Source organism: Ranitomeya imitator, chromosome 5 (genome assembly GCF_032444005.1).
Source record: "Ranitomeya imitator isolate aRanImi1 chromosome 5, aRanImi1.pri, whole genome shotgun sequence".
Lineage (NCBI taxonomy): Eukaryota > Metazoa > Chordata > Amphibia > Anura > Dendrobatidae > Ranitomeya > Ranitomeya imitator.
In genome coordinates this window covers 658329432-658348063 of record NC_091286.1, presented here as the reverse complement: position 1 = coordinate 658348063, position 18632 = coordinate 658329432, and the positions used below count along the sequence as shown (strand labels likewise).

The following is an 18632-nucleotide window of genomic DNA, read 5'->3' as shown; positions in this document are numbered from 1 at the left end:
TGTTTCAATACAATCAGTGTTTTATCAGCAGGAGATTATCATTAGAGGACTAGGTCTCATGTGCACAGCAGTTAGGCTAATCTGTGTAACCCCGCCCCCACCACTGATTGGCAGCTTGCTCCCCATGTACACAGGAAGCTGCCAATCAGTGGTGTGGGCAGGGTCATGCACAGCCCAAAAGTCTTATCGCTGATACATCTACATCAGAGAAAACGGAGATTCTATCAAAACTACAGCAAGCAGCTCAGTAAGTGACACATCACTGGAATCAGGCTCTTATGCCCAGTATTAAGCGGCTTTCAGATTATATAGCAAAAACCCTGCTGACAGATTTCTTTTAAAAAAGTGCTTTAAGGCACTGCTCATGCTCTGCCTCTGCTGCTAGACTGCAGCGGTGGCCGGTAACTAGGCAACGAGCATTAAATAATGATGTTGTGTGACCTGTAGTGGAGGAGCAGCAGCTCTGGGGGAGTAAAGCTTGGCGTATTACTTTTACACATGGCCGATGGACACGAGTATTTTTTCTGAAGTCTTGTTTACATGGACATATACTCATCCAGATATGCACTGATAGCTGCCCTGAAGGTAGCACGTTGTATTTTGTCTCTACAAGGCTTTTAGCATGAAATAAGTAACTTTCTAAATGTACTTTATTATAATAATAATTAAAATAAAATGCTGTTTTTTTTTTTTTTTGTCTGCAGCTCCCATGCAGACCTATGTGTTTCCATAGATAAATAATACAAACTAAGGGAACAATTAGTCGGCCATATAACTCGGACGAGGATTGCAATGCAATGCTCGGACTGGCCGGGGGCTCTCCTGACCTGAGCGGGAAAGCTGCATAGAAATGCATGTTATTTCCGCTCCACCAGCCAGTCCGAGCATTGCGTTGCGATCCTTGTCCAGCCGTCTGCCTCTTCCATAGCTGTTCTTGGATCTGGTGGCCATGCTTTGATTTTTCGCCTACATCCTGCTATATAGACACCTGCAGAATAGGACTACTCAGCGTGTTTGTCGTCTGTTACCATGGAGACACAGATGTTTGCCTAGGAGCTGTAGGCCCAAAATGTAGGAGACTGTAACTGCCTTTATCACAAAACAAGATAGGGTGGGGATGATTTTATTTCTTCACCCTTGTATGTGCCGCCAGGGGGGGGGGACTATGGTCACTAAGGTTGGTTAGGATGCCTCCTAGAAGTATTAGATTGCTGACAGAATGCAGATGACAGGTTTGTCTATCATAGAATCCTAGAATGTTAGAGTTGGAAGGGACCTCCGGGGTCATTGTGACAAACCCCCTGCTCAAAGCAGGATTCACTAAACCATCTCAGACAGATGTCTGTCCAGCTTCTGAAGACTTCAATTGAAGGAGAACTCACCACCTCTCATGGCAGCCTCTTCCACTCATTGATCACCCTCACTATCAAAGTTTTTTCTTATATCTAATCTATCTTCTCCCTCTCAGTTTCATCCCATTGCTTCTCCTGTTTCCCTGTGAAAATGAGAATAATGATGATCCTTCTACAATGTGACAGCCCTTCAGACATTTGTAGACAACTATTAAGTCTCCTCTTAGCCTTTTTTGCAAGCTAAACATTCCCGGATCCTTTAACCGTTCCTCATAGGACATACTTTGCAGTCCGCTCACCATTCTGGTAGCTCTTCTCTGACCTTGCTCCAGTTTGTTGATGTCTTTTTTTTTTTAAATGTGGTGCCCAGAACTGGACACAGTATTCCAGAAGAGGCCTGACCAAGGAGGAGTAGAGGGGAATAATGACTTCACGTGATCTAGACGCTATACTTCTCTTCATACATCCTAGAACTGTTTTCCTTTTTTGCTGCTGCATCACACTGTTGACTCCTGTGCAGTCTGTGATCTATTAGTATACCAAGTCTTTTTTTTTACACGAGCTGTTGCTTAGTTCTATTCCTCCCATTCTATAGATGTACTTTTCGTTTTTCTTGCCCAGATGTAGAATCTTGCATTTCTCCCTGTTGTCTATTACAACTCTTGACCTGCAGAGCTGTATTTATAATTCTGCTGGCATGGACTGGCAGCTCGGATAAGGGGCGCTGGGCTGCAGAGCATTGGGCTCCATATCTTGCATCATGTGGTTCAGCACGGGGCTGCGGTATGATGTGACGTCTTGCATAACGAGAAACCGGGAGTTGGATTTCTCGGAGAATGATTGTTAGTGCAAGGAACATGGTGGCAAAGTTACTTCATGAAGACGATGTCTAGATGTAAATTGACTGTAAGTGCCGTGTGTGCTTCATCACGGCGTGCATCGGATGAGGAGCACATATCAGCTGTTAATCTGGGGAATGGTATTGTGTACTGGGAATAGCGACTGAGTCGTACGCTCACCGCAGGGCTGCACTTCACTGTATGGAATAGGAGCCGCGGAAGAAACTGGAAGAGTGCCCCTAGCGGTGGCCGCTAAACCCCTAAATCTGCTGTCTGGCGTTAACACTGAAAATCCTGACTGTTCATTGGAATAGGCCCATTTCCGAAGTAAGCATCTTGGTCTTCGCATGGGAGATATTTCTAAAAAAAAAAAAAAAAAAAAAATCTGCCGCCTGTGATGGCAAAATTGGGTTTGTTATCGTAGAGACGCATAGATCTGCAGAGGAGATGGATGCACAAAACGGGAGGAGAAAATGGAACTTTCCAGTAACCTCACTTCTGGGCTATCTTCAGAGTTTTTGGGATGTTCGAAAGTTTTTCGTGCAGAAACTGCTGCAGGAAAGATGATCTTTCTCTGGAGTTTTGCTGTCCAGAAACTGTTTTGATGAGTTGGGTTTTTTTAATTTGTTTTTGTTTTTTAACTCTCCTGAAGTGGTGTTTGAAGACTTGTGATGAGCTGTTGGAGCAGATTCCATCAGGATGCTCTTCAAAGAAGTGACCTGCAGTTTTTTATTTTTCTACAGGAAAATTTAAAAAGTGGAAATGATTGTGAAGAGTTTTTCCAAGTTTTTTTTTTTTAGCCTGATTTCCTTGAGAATTTTAGGGATGATCCCCCTGAATGACAAATCTATGTGCACATAGCCTAACTTCTAATACGTGCAGAGTGAAAGGACCACCTAATGGGGGAAGCTACCCCCGAAGTCAGTGTCCATCCCTATCACAAGCCTTCCTCTACCACCAGGGGAAAAGTGGATGGGGGGCTTAGGTACAGGGGAGATCTCTTCCAGAAGGTGCTTGCAGGATGGTTCTTTCACAGAATGAAGAAACCTGATTTACATGTTTATTTCCCATGTAGCATTGCCTATAACACGGTACTCTGCTGGTCTCTTTACTCTGTTATAATACACTAGATGGTGGCCCGATTCTAACGCATCGGGTATTCTAGAATATGTATGTAATTCATTTATGCAGATTTCAGAATAATGCAATGAATACACAGGATTCGGCCGGCCGGTCGCGACCAATTAGCGAAGCATGATTCAAATCCCGCGCCAATTCGCGGCTGGACTGCGTCTGCTTCTGATTGGTCGCGCCAGGCCGGCGGTGACCAATCAGTGAAGCCAGGGCGAGCTCCAGGTTTTTGAGGGCCCCGGGCAAAGAGTCTCACAGCCCACGTAGCATATAGCACAGCCCACGTAGCATATAGCACAGCCCGTGTAGTATATAGCAATGTGGGCACCATACCCCTGTTAAAGAATTAAAATAAAAAATAGTTATATACTCACCTTCCGGCGGCCTCCGGATCCAGCCCAGGCCTTTAGCGATGCTCCTTGCGACGCTCCATTCCCAGTAGAGCCTTGCGGCAATAACCCGTGATGATGTAGCAGTCTCGCGTGACTACTACGTCATCATCTCGCGAGACCGCTACATCATCACGTGTCGTTGCCGCAATGCATTCTTGGGATCGGAGCGCCGCGAGGAGTGGGAAAGGCTGCCACGGTCTCCGGAAGCTGAGAATATAATTTTTTATTTTTTTTTTATTTAACATTCTATGTTTTTACTATTGATGCTATGCGCTGACTGGAGGGGAGTAGGGAGGGGCCAATTCGCGGCCGGACTGTGGCTGTCGCTGATTGGTCGCACCCAGCCGGCCACGACCAAGCAGCGACGCAGGATTTCCGTTACAGACAGACAAACAGACGGAAGTGGACCTTAGACAATCATATATATATATACACATATAGATGGTGGCCCGATTCTAACGCATCGGGTATTCTAGAATATGTATGTCCATGTAGTATATTGCCCAGCCACGTAGTATATTGCCCAGTCACGTAGTATACAGCACAGAGCCACGTAGTATATTGCACAGCGACGTAGTATACAGCACAGAGCCACGTAGTATATTGCCCAGCCACGTATATCACAGGTTAAAAAAAAAAAAAAAAAAGAAGCATATACTCTCCTTCCGAGGGCCACTTGTAGTTCGATCACATGACCGTGACGTCATGGCAGGTCCTTCTCCCATACCACTGGAACCTGCCGCTTGCATGGAGCGGTCACCGGAGTGTAGCCAGGAGCGATGATTTTTTATTATTTTTAACATTAGATGTTTTTACTATTGACGCCGCATAGGCAGCATCAATAGTAAAAACTTGGTCACACAGGGTTAATAGCGGCGGTAACGGAGTGAGTTACCCGCGGCATAACGTGGTCCATTACCGCTGGCATTAACCCTGTGTGAGCGGTGACTGCGGGGAGTATGGAGCGGGTGCCGACTGCAGGGGAGTAGGGAGGGACTAATCGGACTGTGGACGTCGCTGATTGGTCGCAGCAGCCATGACAGGCAGCTGGCGAGACCAATCAGCGACTTGGATTCCATGACAGAGGCCACGACCAATGAATATCCATGACAGACAGAAGGGCAGACAGACGAAGTGACCCTTAGACAATTATATAGATGGGTTTATACAAGTAGTCACCAAAAGGCCTAGATATTCGTTTATTAATCCCTTTTATTTTTTCATTTTATTTTGATTTAATAAAACTGTGTATCGGAAACTGTCTGCCTCTATAAATCTCGTAGTTCCTTGTCCGCCATTGCCAGACATTATGTGATGTCTGCACGATTCCTTCACTCCAGCCATCACCCCCCCCCCCTGTTGTTTGTCAGTACAAGATGTGACTTGTTGGTCCTGAATTTGCTTCATACTTGATCACTTTTTCTGTTTCCATAGTATACAGTGGCATTTAAAAGTTTGGGCACCCCTGGTCAAAATGACTGTTATTGGCGAGATGTTCTTTTCCTGAAATTCTATGCTTTTTTTTTTCCTCTCCACACATACCTTTTTGATTGTTGTGGCTAAAGAGTTCTGTTTTAGCTTCATTGGTCCACAGGACTTGTTTCCAAAATGCATCAGGCTTGTTTAGATGTTCTTTTTCATACTTTTGACTCTGAATTCTTTGGTGAGGACGCAGGAGAGGTTTTCTTCTCATGATTCTTCCTTGAAGGCCATATTTGTGCAGGTGTCTCGGAACAGAAGAACAATGTACCAAAACAACAGAGGATGCAAAATCTTTCTGAAGGTCTTTTGCAGTCAGGCGAGGGGTTCTGATTTACATCTGACGCAATCCTACCAGCAGCTCTCAATGAAATTTTGCTTGGTCTTCCAGACCTTATCTTCGCCTCCACTGTTCCTGGTAATTGCCATTTCTTAATTAAATTTTGAACTGAGGAAAGGGCAACTTGAAAATGCTTTGCTATCTTCTTATACACTGTCTGCAGAATTATTAGGCAAGTTGTATTTTGATCACATGATACTTTTTATACATGTTGTCCTACCCCAAGCTGTTCAGTCTTGAGAGCCAACTACCAATTCAGTAAATCAGGTGATGTGCATCTCTGTAATGAGGAGGGGTGTTGTCTAATGACATCAGAACCCTATATAAGGTGTGCTTAATTAGGCAGCTCCCTTTCCTTTGGGAAAATGGGTCAGAAGAGAGATTTGACGGGCTCTGAAAAGTCCAAAATTGTGAGATGTCTTGCAGGGGGATGCAGCAGTGTTGAAATTGCCAAACTTTTGAAGCGTGATCACCGAACAATCAAGCGTTTCATGGCAAATAGCCAACAGGGGCGCAAGAAACGTGTTGGGCAAAAAAGGCGAAAAATAACTGCCCACGAATTGAGGAAAATCAAGCGTGAAGCTGCCAAGATGCCATTTGCCACCAATTTTGCCATATTTCAGAGCTGAGCGATACTCAGGGACATGGCCAAGGTAAGGAAGGCTGAAAAACGACCATCTGTGAACAAGAAGCATAAGATAAAACGTCAAGACTGGGCCAAGAAATATCTTAAGACTGACTTTTCAAAGGTTTTATGGACTGATGAAATGAGGGTGACTCTTGATGGGCCAGATGGATGGGCCAGAGGCTGGATCAGTAAAGGGCAGAGAGCCCAACTCCGACTCAGACGCCAGCAAGGTGGAGGTGGGGGACTGGTATGGGCTGGTATCATCAAAGATGAACTTGTGGGACCTTTTCGGGTTGAGGATGGAGTGAAGCTCAACTCCCAGACCTACTGCCAGTTTCTGGAAGACTTCTTCAAGCAGTGGTACAGGAAGAAGTCGGTATCGTTCAAGAAAAACATGATTTTCATGCAGGACAGTGCTCCATCACATGCATCCAACTACTCCACAGCGTGGCTGGCCAGTAAAGGTCTCAAAGAAGAAAAAATAATGACATGGCCCCCTTGTTCACCTGATCTGAACCCCATAGAGAACCTGTGGTCCCTCATAAAATGTGAGATCTACAGGGAGGGAGAACAGTCCACCTCTCGGAATAGTGTCTGGAGGCTGTGGTGGCTGCTGCACCAATGTTCATCGTAAACAGATCAAACAACTGACAGGATCTATGGATGGAGGCTGCTGAGTGTCATCATAAAGAAAGGGGGCTATATTGGTCACAATTTTGGGGGGTTTTGTTTTTGCATGTCAGAAATGTTTATTTCTAAACTTTGTGCAGTGATATTGGTTTACCTGGTGAAACTAAGCAAGTGAGATGGGAATATATTTGGTTTTTATTAAGTTGCCTAATAATTCTGCACAGTAATAGTTACCTGCACAAACAGATATCCTCCTAAGATAGCCAAATCTGAAAAAAAAAACACTCCAACTTGCAAAAATATTAAGCTTTGATATTTGAGTCTTTTGGGTTGATTGAGAACATAGTTGTTGATCAATAATAAAAATAATCCTCTAAAATACAACTTGCCTAATAATTCTGCACACAGTGTATACTTCCCCTGCTTTGTGGGCCTCCACCATTTTCATTTTCAGAGTGCTAGACAACTGCTTAGAAGAACCCATAGCTGCTGTTTTTTGGCACAAGGTTGGAGGAGGCTGGGTGTTTCTAAAGCTGGGAAATTTCCACCACCTGGCCTTTCCCATCGATGATGGTGAAAGTAGCAACATGCTAACTAAGGTGTGAAACCTTGGTCAAAATTATCAGAGCGTGTATAATTGCCCGACTATTAATTTTTCAGGGGTAGCGGTATCCGTTCGGTGCCTCGTGTCGGTCCTTTCGTGATCCTCCGGCCACCTTTTGGCATTGACTAATCTTTTCTGTATCCTGAAAACCTCTGTACATGGGAGTTGTCGCTCAGGAAGGTATTGATCCTCTGATGACTGAGACTTTGAGACTGGTGTATAAATTGTAGACTTTGGAAGAAGTGAACTCCGTAATTATATTTACCTGGATCATGTGAGGACGCTGCCGAACTACACACCTATTCGGCAAAGAGGGCAAAGGCTGCAGAAGATAAGGGCCACCATCAGTGTTGAGAAAGGCAGGGTGATTACAGGAGGCTTTTTACTACAGCTCTGGATTGTCACTTTCTCCTGGTTTCCAGGTTTGTAGAAAGCAAAAAATACCTAAATTATCTCTGCTGGTACTGTTCTTCTTTAGCTCTTTCATGGTGTATGGCTCGCTCCTGTCTTCTGTCCCTTTCTTTGTCCTGTGTTGTGTCCTATTATTCCAACCCCTCCTATCTTGCTCATTGCTCCCTTTTTTGGTTTGACCTCCTTGCCTGCTGTTTTGCTTTTTGCTTTGGCCTCTGCACTTGCTTCTTAATTTTGGTCTGTGCTTTACATCTGCTGCTTGCTTTTTGCTTTGGCCTCCTTGCCCGCTCATTTCTTTTTGCCTTTGGCCTCCTCGCCCGCTCATTGCTTTTTTGCCTTTGGCTTCCTCGCCCGCTCATTGCTTTCTGCCTTTGGCATCCTCGTCTGCTCCTTGCTTGCTTTTTGCCTTTGGCCTCCTCGCCCGCTCCTTTCTCTTTGCCTTTGGCCTCATGGCTTTGTGTGCTTTTCCCCTCACTCCCTGCTATGTTCGGCTGCGATGGTTTAGTGCTGGTTTATCTGATGCCTCCATGATCTGATACTAGGTTCCTCTCCAGTTCCTTGTTCTTTCTGCCTGTGACGCCACCGTGTGTGGGGCATCTGTTTGCTAAACATCAGCGGGTGGAGTTGCACATACCTGTGGCTGCCGGGGTGGGGAGGGGCAGCGCTGGTAAACACTGAGCGCGGGGCACCAGACCCATCCACACAATGGGAGACCTTCATGCGTGTGGGAGGACGGCAGTATTCTTAGCAGCCCTATGTTTTCGGTAAGCATGACCCCTGTAAAAGGTAAAGAGGAGTAGATGAGTCTGTATAATAGGCACCTGAGACTGCTCACAGGGCTACAGCTGAAAATAAGTATTGATTCCACTGGGTGACGCTCTGCTCCTTTTTTATTATTATTATAGCGCCATTTATTTCATGGCGCTTTGCATGTTTATTACACTATCATGTTGCTACAATTAATGAATAACTCGTTGTCAAAAAAAAAAAGTGCTAATTGTATTATTTCCCCAGCCAAGGATGTCTACACAGTATACAATTGTCAGCTGGAAATATCAGACATGTCGTTTTCTGGGTGACAGGTCTGTTATGCTGCTGTAGACTAGATAGGCAGGACTACACAGCTAATGGGCGAGTAAACCGGACCGGTATCTCTAGTTTCTCTTCAGTTCCTTTATGATGAATATCCAGTGACTGGCTTTTATTCCACAACTGGTCCTTCACGTTTCTTTTGTTGTCCATCCAGCTCGGGCCACCACAGTGACGTCTTTCAGTCCTGATTTTGGCTCCTTACATTTACATCGCCCTCCCACTTGTTCTTTGCTCCTGTAGGGGCTTTTGTGCCACACACAGGAGAAAATTATTCCCCAAATCGTTATTCCCACTTGCCTTGCTCTGAGCCCAATAGACTGGAGATCAAGCGTGGACACCTAGACTCCATGCAAGACCGGGCTCTGCGGAGAGCCATTTTCAGGATCCAGAGCTCTGTTCCTGGGATCTCTAAGGACCCCGCGGTCGGACCTCCGTGATCAGTAGATTATCCCACAGATATAGCATAATTTACCATTTCAGGAGTATCTTCTTGTGCCACCTGTAGGCCCCACGCTTTAAGTGCTACTCCAAGTGCTTTCATTCCTCCACAAAATTAATGATGCCGTGTTTTATTCCACCTGCACAGTATTACCTCCCTCTGTCCTTCCCACACAGTAGTAGTAATGTCCCCCTTCTTTTACCCACGAGAAGAAATGAAAACTTGTCGCTGTCTCGCCCTCTCCCTTTGACAAGCATTCTGAAAATATAACATTGTTATTAAGTCTTGTGAGACCACCGACCTGTGATAGCGAGGAGCCCCCAGTCATGAGAATACGTACTGCCTGCAGAATGACCGCGGTCTGTAACCGAAGGCGTATGTGACTGCCGCTCATCAATACTGCTGCCGCTAATGAGGAGCTCTAATGCTCACCCCTAAGTTTCAGGCCAGTGTCAGTGAATTTGTGATAAGTACTTAGAAATTATTTTCCATGTACACAGAAAATCCTGCTACGTTACCCACTGGTGTTCATACTAGAGAATTTCTGAAAGTTATGCTGGCGAAAAACACATCTAATAGCTGTCTGCCGACACCTTATGTTATATATGTACACAGTGACTGCACAAGCAGAATAGTGAGTGCAGCTCTGGAGTATAATACAGGATGTAACTCAGGATCAGTAATGTAATGTATGTACACAGTGACTGCACCAGCAGAATAGTGAGTGCAACTCTGGAGTATTATACAGGATGTAACTCAGGATCAGTAATGTAGTGTATGTACACAGTGACTGCACCAGCAGAATAGTGAGCGCAGCTCTGGGGTATAATACAGCATGTAACTCAGGATCAGTAATGTAATGTATGTACACAGTGACTGCACCAGCAGAATAGTGAGTGCAGCTCTGGAGTATAATACAGGATGTAACTCAGGATCAGTAATGTAATGTATGTACACAGTGACTGCACAAGCAGAATAGTGAGTGCAGCTCTGGAGTATAATACAGGATGTAACTCAGGATCAGTAATGTAATGTATGTACACAGTGACTGCACCAGCAGAATAGTGAGTGCAGCTCTGGGGTATAATACAGGATGTAACTCAGGATCAGTAATGTAATGTATGTACACAGTGACTGCACCAGCAGAATAGTGAGTGCAGCTCTGGAGTATAATACAGGATGTAACTCAGGATCAGTAATGTAATGTATGTACACAGTGACTGCACCAGCAGAATAGTGAGTGCAGCTCTGGGGTATAATACAGCATGTAACTCAGGATCAGTAATGTAATGTATGTACACAGTGACTGCACCAGCAGAATAGTGAGTGCAGCTCTGGAGTATAATACAGGATGTAACTCAGGATCAGTAATGTAATGTATGTACACAGTGACTGCACAAGCAGAATAGTGAGTGCAGCTCTGGAGTATAATACAGGATGTAACTCAGGATCAGTAATGTAATGTATGTACACAGTGACTGCACCAGCAGAATAGTGAGTGCAGCTCTGGAGTATAATACAGGATGTAACTCAGGATCAGTAATGTAATGTATGTACACAGTGACTGCACCAGCAGAATAGTGAGTGCAGCTCTGGAGTATAATACAGGATGTAACTCAGGATCAGTAATGTAATGTATGTACACAGTGACTGCACCAGCAGAATAGTGAGTGCAGCTCTGGAGTATAATACAGGATGTAACTCAGGATCAGTAATGTATGTACACAGTGACTGCACCAGCAGAATAGTGAGCGCAGCTCTGGGGTATAATACAGCATGTAACTCAGGATCAGTAATGTATGTACACAGTGACTGCACAAGCAGAATAGTGAGTGCAGCTCTGGAGTATAATACAGGATGTAACTCAGGATCAGTAATGTAATGTATGTACACAGTGACTGCACCAGCAGAATAGTGAGCGCAGCTCTGGGGTATAATACAGCATGTAACTCAGGATCAGTAATGTAATGTATGTACACAGTGACTGCACCAGCAGAATAGTGAGTGCAGCTCTGGAGTATAATACAGGATGTAACTCAGGATCAGTAATGTAATGTATGTACACAGTGACTGCACAAGCAGAATAGTGAGTGCAGCTCTGGAGTATAATACAGGATGTAACTCAGGATCAGTAATGTAATGTATGTACACAGTGACTGCACCAGCAGAATAGTGAGTGCAGCTCTGGAGTATAATACAGGATGTAACTCAGGATCAGTAATGTATGTACACAGTGACTGCACCAGCAGAATAGTGAGCGCAGCTCTGGGGTATAATACAGCATGTAACTCAGGATCAGTAATGTAATGTATGTACACAGTGACTGCACCAGCAGAATAGTGAGTGCAGCTCTGGGGTATAATACAGGATGTAACTCAGGATCAGTCATGTAATGTATGTACACAGTGACTGCACCAGCAGAATAGTGAGTGCAGCTCTGGGATATAAAACAGGATGTAACTCAGGATCAGTAATGTAATGTATGTACACAGTGACTGCACCAGCAGAATAGTGAGTGCAGCTCTGGGGTATAATACAGGATGTAACTCAGGATCAGTAATGTATGTACAGAGTGACTGCACCAGCAGAATAGTGAGTGCAGCTCTGGGGTATAATACAGGATGTAACTCAGGATCAGTAATGTATGTACACAGTGACTGCACCAGCAGAATAGTGAGTGCAGCTCTGGGGTATAATACAGGATGTAACTCAGGATCAGTAATGTAATGTATGTACACAGTGAGTGCACCAGCAGAATAGTGAGCGCAGCTCTGGGGTATAATACAGGATGTAACTCGGGATCACTAATGTATGTACACAGTGACTGCACCAGCAGAATAGTGAGTGCAGCTCTGGGGTATAATACAGGATGTAACTCAGGATCAGTAATGTAATGTATGTACACAGTGACTGCACCAGCAGAATAGTGAGTGCAGCTCTGGGGTATAATACAGGATGTAACTCAGGATCAGTAAGGTAATGTATGTACACAGTGACTGCACCAGCAGAATAGTGAGTGCAGCTCTGGGGTATAATACAGGAAGTAACTCAGGATCAGTAATGTAATGTATGTACACAGTGACTGCACCAGCAGAATAGTGAGTGCAGCTCTGGGGTATAATACAGGATGTAACTCAGGATCAGTAATGTAATGTATGTACACAGTGACTGCACCAGCAGAATAGTGAGTGCAGCTCTGGAGTATAATACAGGATGTAACTCAGGATCAGTAAGGTAATGTATGTACACAGTGACTGCACCAGCAGAATAGTGAGTGCAGCTCTGGGGTATAATACAGGAAGTAACTCAGGATCAGTAATGTATGTACACAGTGACTGCACCAGCAGAATAGTGAGTGCAGCTCTGGGGTATAATACAGGATGTAACTCAGGATCAGTAATGTAATGTATGTACACAGTGACTGCACCAGCAGAATAGTGAGTTCAGCTCTGGGGTATAATACTGGCTGTAGTAAAGTGATATAGCTTTATGTTGCACATTATTATTGTGGTTTGTGGTCATTATGTGATGAGTCTTAATTTATGGTAATGGCCACAGTTGTTCCTGAAAAGTCCCTTTGCACAATGCTGATTTGTGTCCACACCCAGAAAGAACCTCCCTGTTCTGCATTCTTAGGTCTGAAACCAGTTCACACTATGTTCCAACTTCCCAGTAACATTGCCAATGTGAGAGCAGTGGGGAGGACGCGGCTCTGATACTCCCATTGGTGCCAGCAGGACCCCGGGCATGGGTGTCTGTCTCCGCCCTCCTTGCCCTCCTGTCTCTCTCCTGCCGGTGTGTAGTGAGGCGCTATTCTATGCAGTCACTAATGTATAGAGCTTTCTGCTGTCACTCCTGACACTTGCACAACACTGTCCTGATGTAGCAACATGATGCATCATTGCCTCCAGATAATTGTCAGAAAGTCGCTGCCTAATGTTTGTGTCTCTCCCTTTCACCAGTAAAAAAAAAAAAGTAAATATTTTGTATCACCGCATCTGTAAAACTCTTATCTGTGAAAATGTAGGTGAATGGGAGGAGGAGGTGAGCTGTGACATCACCTAGTGTGAATAGTGGATCCTGTGTTATCTACTGTATATAGAGATGTTATCAGGCATTGTACAGGAGGAGGAGGTGAGCTGTGACATCACTTATTGTGAACAGTGGATCCTGTGTTATCTATTGTATATAGAGGTGTTATCAGTCGTTATACAGGAGGAGGTGGAGGTGAGCTGTGACATCACCTATAGTGAATGGTGGATTCTGTGTTATCTGCTGTATATAGAGGTGTTATCAGTAATTATAATCCTGTCTGTTATGATTTTTAATTACTTTCTAAATATATAGAAAGAATTATGGAAGATGTAAAAAATGTTAATATTTTTTATAACGCCTTTACCTTGACTAGCATCTTGAGGGTTGCAGTCAGACCCCGGTACTTTTCCTGCTATTTTCCTCATCTTAACCCCTTAGTGACCGAGCCAAATTTTTGAAATCTGACCAGTGTCACTTTATGTGGTAATAACTCTGGAACACTTCAACAAATCCCAGTGATTTTGAGATTGTTTTTTCGTGACACATTATACTTTATGATAATGGTAAATTTTGTTCAACATTTTTTGTGTTTATGTATAAAAAATATCAAAAATTTTAGAAAAATGTTAAAAAATTAGCAATTTTCTAAATTTGAATGATTATCCCTTTAATCCAGATAGTCATACAACAGCAAACCATTAATAAATAACATTTCCCACATGTCGGCTTTACATCAGCACCATTTGTAAAATGCTATTTTATTTTGTTAGCATTTTAGGAGGTTTAAAAATGTAGCAACAATTTTTCATTTTTTTCAAAGAAATTTACAAAATTTATTTTTTTAGGGACTTATCCATGTTTGAAGTGACTTCAGGGGTCCCATATATTGGGAAACCCACAAACGTGATACCATTTTAAAAACAGCACCCCTAAACATATTGAAAACTGCTGTCAGGTAGTTTATTAACCCTTCAGGTGCTTTACAGGAATTAATGCAAAGTGGTATGACAGAAATGAAAATGTGTATTTTTACCACCTAAATGTTGCTAACTTCTAAACAGATTACTATAGCCGTCAGACTCTAAGGCCGCTATTTGGTCATGAATTGCCATGGCAAACATCAGGCAACAAAATCATGATCTGAGGGCACCAATTGTGACAAAGAAGAAGCCCCCACGCTCTGTTAACCATTTATAATGATGTAGTCACTATTGACAGCAGCATCTAAGGGGTTAAACAGATTTAGATGGTGCAAATACTGATCGTGGCTGGTACAGCAAGTTGTCAGCTATAGTGTACAACCAACAGATGATGGATTGTCATCTGTATGGGGAGGCTATTCTCTTATATCTCAGGTCAGTTAAAAGACGTATTGGCGGTCATTAAGGGGTTAATGCTGATCGGTAACTGTTGTCAAATAATTTTGTTTATTTTATTGGAATTTTCTAAGATTCTCCAGTTTTCTTGACTTTGCCGCTGTGCGTTTGGCTCCTGTGTACAAGTCCCAGATGGGCAGCACATGTCGCCTCGCTGACGTGTTTCCTCAGAGTTTATCATCTTTATCCACCTTTTGTGTATCCTGCTAATTCCTGCTCCCCATATTGTCAGCGCGGTGTGACCGTGCAGAGATTGTGATGGTTTGGGCATCGGGGGAAGCGTGGTGGCAGATTTCGCGCAGCTCACGGCGGTGCGGCCGAGCGCAGGGGCCAGGTGGAATGATCCGCACTTCCCTGCTCCGTCCTCATTGTTAGCAAACACATTTTTTATTCTTTGCAGCCATTGCAATGGCACGAGCTATGAAGATGGGATGAAGTGAAACTTGCTGAGCCCGGTGTTTGCCGTCCTGTGTGACTTCCTCTGTGCCCGGCCGGCGCGCTCCGCACAGGTCACAGGCGGTCACAGCGGAGTCCCTCGCGTCCTGTACTAGTATTCCTAGTGCTACTGCCATTCATGTCTCTGATCTAAAAAAAGATGAATGCAAAGGAACCGTAGTTAGAAAATGAGGAAGCGATCTGGGTGATGTCTCTGGTGATGGAGGCACGTGGGTGCTGGGAATTTCGGTTTTGCTATTAGCAGACTTCCTATTTCCCAGTCTTTCGCTTTCTCGATGACACCTCCACTGCAAATTTGGTGAGCTCCGGTGATTGCGATGGTTCGCCTCTGTTCTCAGGGGATAAAAATGGAAATAACATTCCCATAACGATCCATTCAGCAGAACCGGGACGGAAGTGACATGAAATGTCACCTGGTTGCCTACTTTCCAACTGCTATTTGTTTTCTTTTTTGTTTTTTTTTACCAGCAGGTGAAGTAAGTATTGAATACGTCAACAGTTTTCTAAATAAATCTATTTCTAAAAGTGCTATTGTCATGAAATTCTCACTAGATGTCGATAACAGCATAACGAATCCACACAGGCAAAGAAATCAAACTGTAGATGTCCATAAATTAAGTTATATGTAATAATAAGTGACACCGGGAAAAAGTTTTGAACACGTTTACTGAAATTTACCATAACTGTTGCTTCGTACAAAAGCCTTTGTTGGTGATGACCGCTTCAAGGCGCCTCCTGTATGGAGAAACTAGTTGCAGGCATTGCTCAGGTGTGATTTTGGCCCATTCTTCCACACACACTCTTCACACCCTGAAGGTCCCGTCAGCTCCTTCTGTGAGCTCTGAGCTTTAGTTCCTTCCATACATTTTCTATTGGATTCAGGTCCGGTGATCGGCTCTGCCATTCTCGGACCTTTATTTTCTCTCTCTGAAACCAATTCGTAGTTTCCTTGGCTGTGTGTTTGGGATCATTGTCTTGGTGATATGTTCACCCTCGTTTCATCTTCATTATCCTGGTGGATGGCAGCAGATTTTTTTTATCAAGAATGTCTTGGTACGTTTGTCCTTTCATCCTTCCTTCATACTTGAAGTTTGCCAGTGCCGTATGCTGGAAAAACAGCTCCACAGCATGATGTGCCCACCTCCAGACTTCACTGTTGGTATGGTGTTTTAGGGTGATATGCAATGTATTTTGGCCTCCAAACACTGTGTGTATTATGGCATCCAAAGAGTCCAATTTTGGTCTCCTCTGACCAGACTATATTCTCTCAGTATCTCACAGGCTTGTCTAAATGTTGTTGAGTAAACTGGAAATGTACTTGAGCGTGCTTTTTTATTCAGCAATGGAGTCTTCTGTGGTGAGCATGCATACAGGCCATAGAAATTGAGTGCATTACTTATTGTTTTCTCTGAAAAAAAAATGTACCTACTGATTCCAAGTCTGTATCTCTCCACAGATAGTGTTTGGCTCTTTGACAACTCTTCTAATAATTATTTTCTGTCCTCTATCTGAAGTCTTGTGGGCAGCACCTGATTGTGGCCGGTTTATGGTGAAATTAGGTTCTTTTCTCTTCCAGATAATATCCCAATCAGTGCTCACTGGAACCTTCAGTAGTTTAGAAATTCTTCTCTAACTAATGCCATCAGTACGTTTTGCAGCAATAAGGCTGCAAAGGTTTTGAGACAGCTCACTAGTTTTACCAATCATGAGATGTTTCTTGTGTGGCTGCTTGGTAATGAGGCCCCTTTTCATAGGCCATACCAGCTGATATTATTTGTCACTAAGTGGCAGTATTTTTCAATTACTGCTAGATTTCAGCTGGTGTCAGGATTTTCCATGGCTTTTTGCAACTCTTTTTTTTTTTTTTTTTTTTTTTTGTGTTCAATACTTTTTACCCCGTGTTTTCTCATTAATACACACACATAAGTTACGGTAATTTATGGACATCTTTGGTGATTTCTTTCCCTGTGTGGATTGGATGGGTCGTTACCGACATCTGGTGAGAATTTCATGTCAATAGCACCTTTTATAAATAGATTTAATTAGAAAATTGGTGACGTGTTCAATACTTATTTCACCCGCTGTGTGTATATATTATAATTTTGTTTTTGCTTTTCGTCTAATCATGAATTCAATCGTTTTAGCACTGCAACTTCTCAGAACAGTAGAAGTGTTCAGAAACGCCTGTAATAAATGGATGTGAAATGGAAAGTGTCCTTTTTAGGCTCTGTGCACATGTCAGGATTCTTTACAGAAATTTCCTGTACAAAACCGTACTTTTTCTGCAGGAAATACGCATGCGGTTTTTGTGTGGATTTTTCGCGTTTTTTTTTTTTTTTTCCCCAGAGCTTCCCAATGCATTAAATAGCGAGAAATCCGCGAAAAATCCGCAAAATTAATGAACATGCGGCGGTTTTTTTCGCGGGAAAAATTGCAGATTGAATTCTATTAATAGGATGCTTAATGGATGCATTTTTTTTCGCGGTTTTATTGCGTTTTTATAGCGAATAAATCCGAAAAAGACGCGACAAATCCGGAACGTGTGCACACCGCCTCAAACTGGTCCATTTTTCTTTTTAAAGATGGATCCGGCAAAAAAAATTTTTCTTTGTAATGGATCTGTTTATTTATTTTTTATTACTGAATCTGTTGCAAATGGGTGACAACTGGAGGTGATCAGAGCCTCCCCTCTATGAATGAAGATGACCCATAGGCATGACGCCGATAATGGCTGCTGAGCCATGGCGAGACATTGGCAGTGGGGGAAAGTATTGGGACACTCATCATTTAATTTGGGTTTCTCATCCGACCCTTTTTAGCCATCGTGTGTCAGTGTCATCTGTGCAGGTAGTAACGTACTCACCGGTTATCACCGGCGCTCTGCTGCGGCACCATGACAGCCTCATTGACTTACATTGAGAGAGTAACCGCTGCTCATCACGGTGGTACGGCAGGTTACAGATGTGGTCACGTGAACAACGCCAATACCAGTAAGAGAAGGCAACCGGAGAGTATGTCACCACTTTAGACAGTTACACCAATGATTCCTAACAAAGTGGCAAATAGTAAAAATCACTGGTGTGTTCCTTTTTAATTCTTATGGACGTAGATCAGGAGGTCAAAAAAGCTTACGTTGGTTTAGGGCAGGAGGACAAAAAAGCTAATAAGCTCACATTGGTGTAGGGAAGGAGGACAAAAAAGCTCATAGTGTAGGGCAGAAGGACAAAAAAGCTCATGTTTGTGTAGGGCAGGAGGACTAAAAAGCTCACGTTGGTGTAGGGAAGGAGGACAAAATAGCTCACCTTTGTGTAGGGCAGGAGGCCAAAAAAGCTCATGGTGTACGGCTGGAGGACAAAAAAGCTACCGTTGGTGTAGGGCAGGAGGATAAAAAAGCTCACTTTGGTGTAGGGAAGGAGGACAAAAAAGCT

At 43.6% G+C, this 18632-nt stretch overlaps 1 protein-coding gene across 1 annotated transcript in view; it reads left to right on the top strand.

Moving 5' to 3' along the window:
• Positions 1-18632, top strand: part of CD2AP (CD2 associated protein) — a 99701-nt gene that overhangs the window by 13761 nt on the left and 67308 nt on the right. The window lies entirely within an intron of this gene.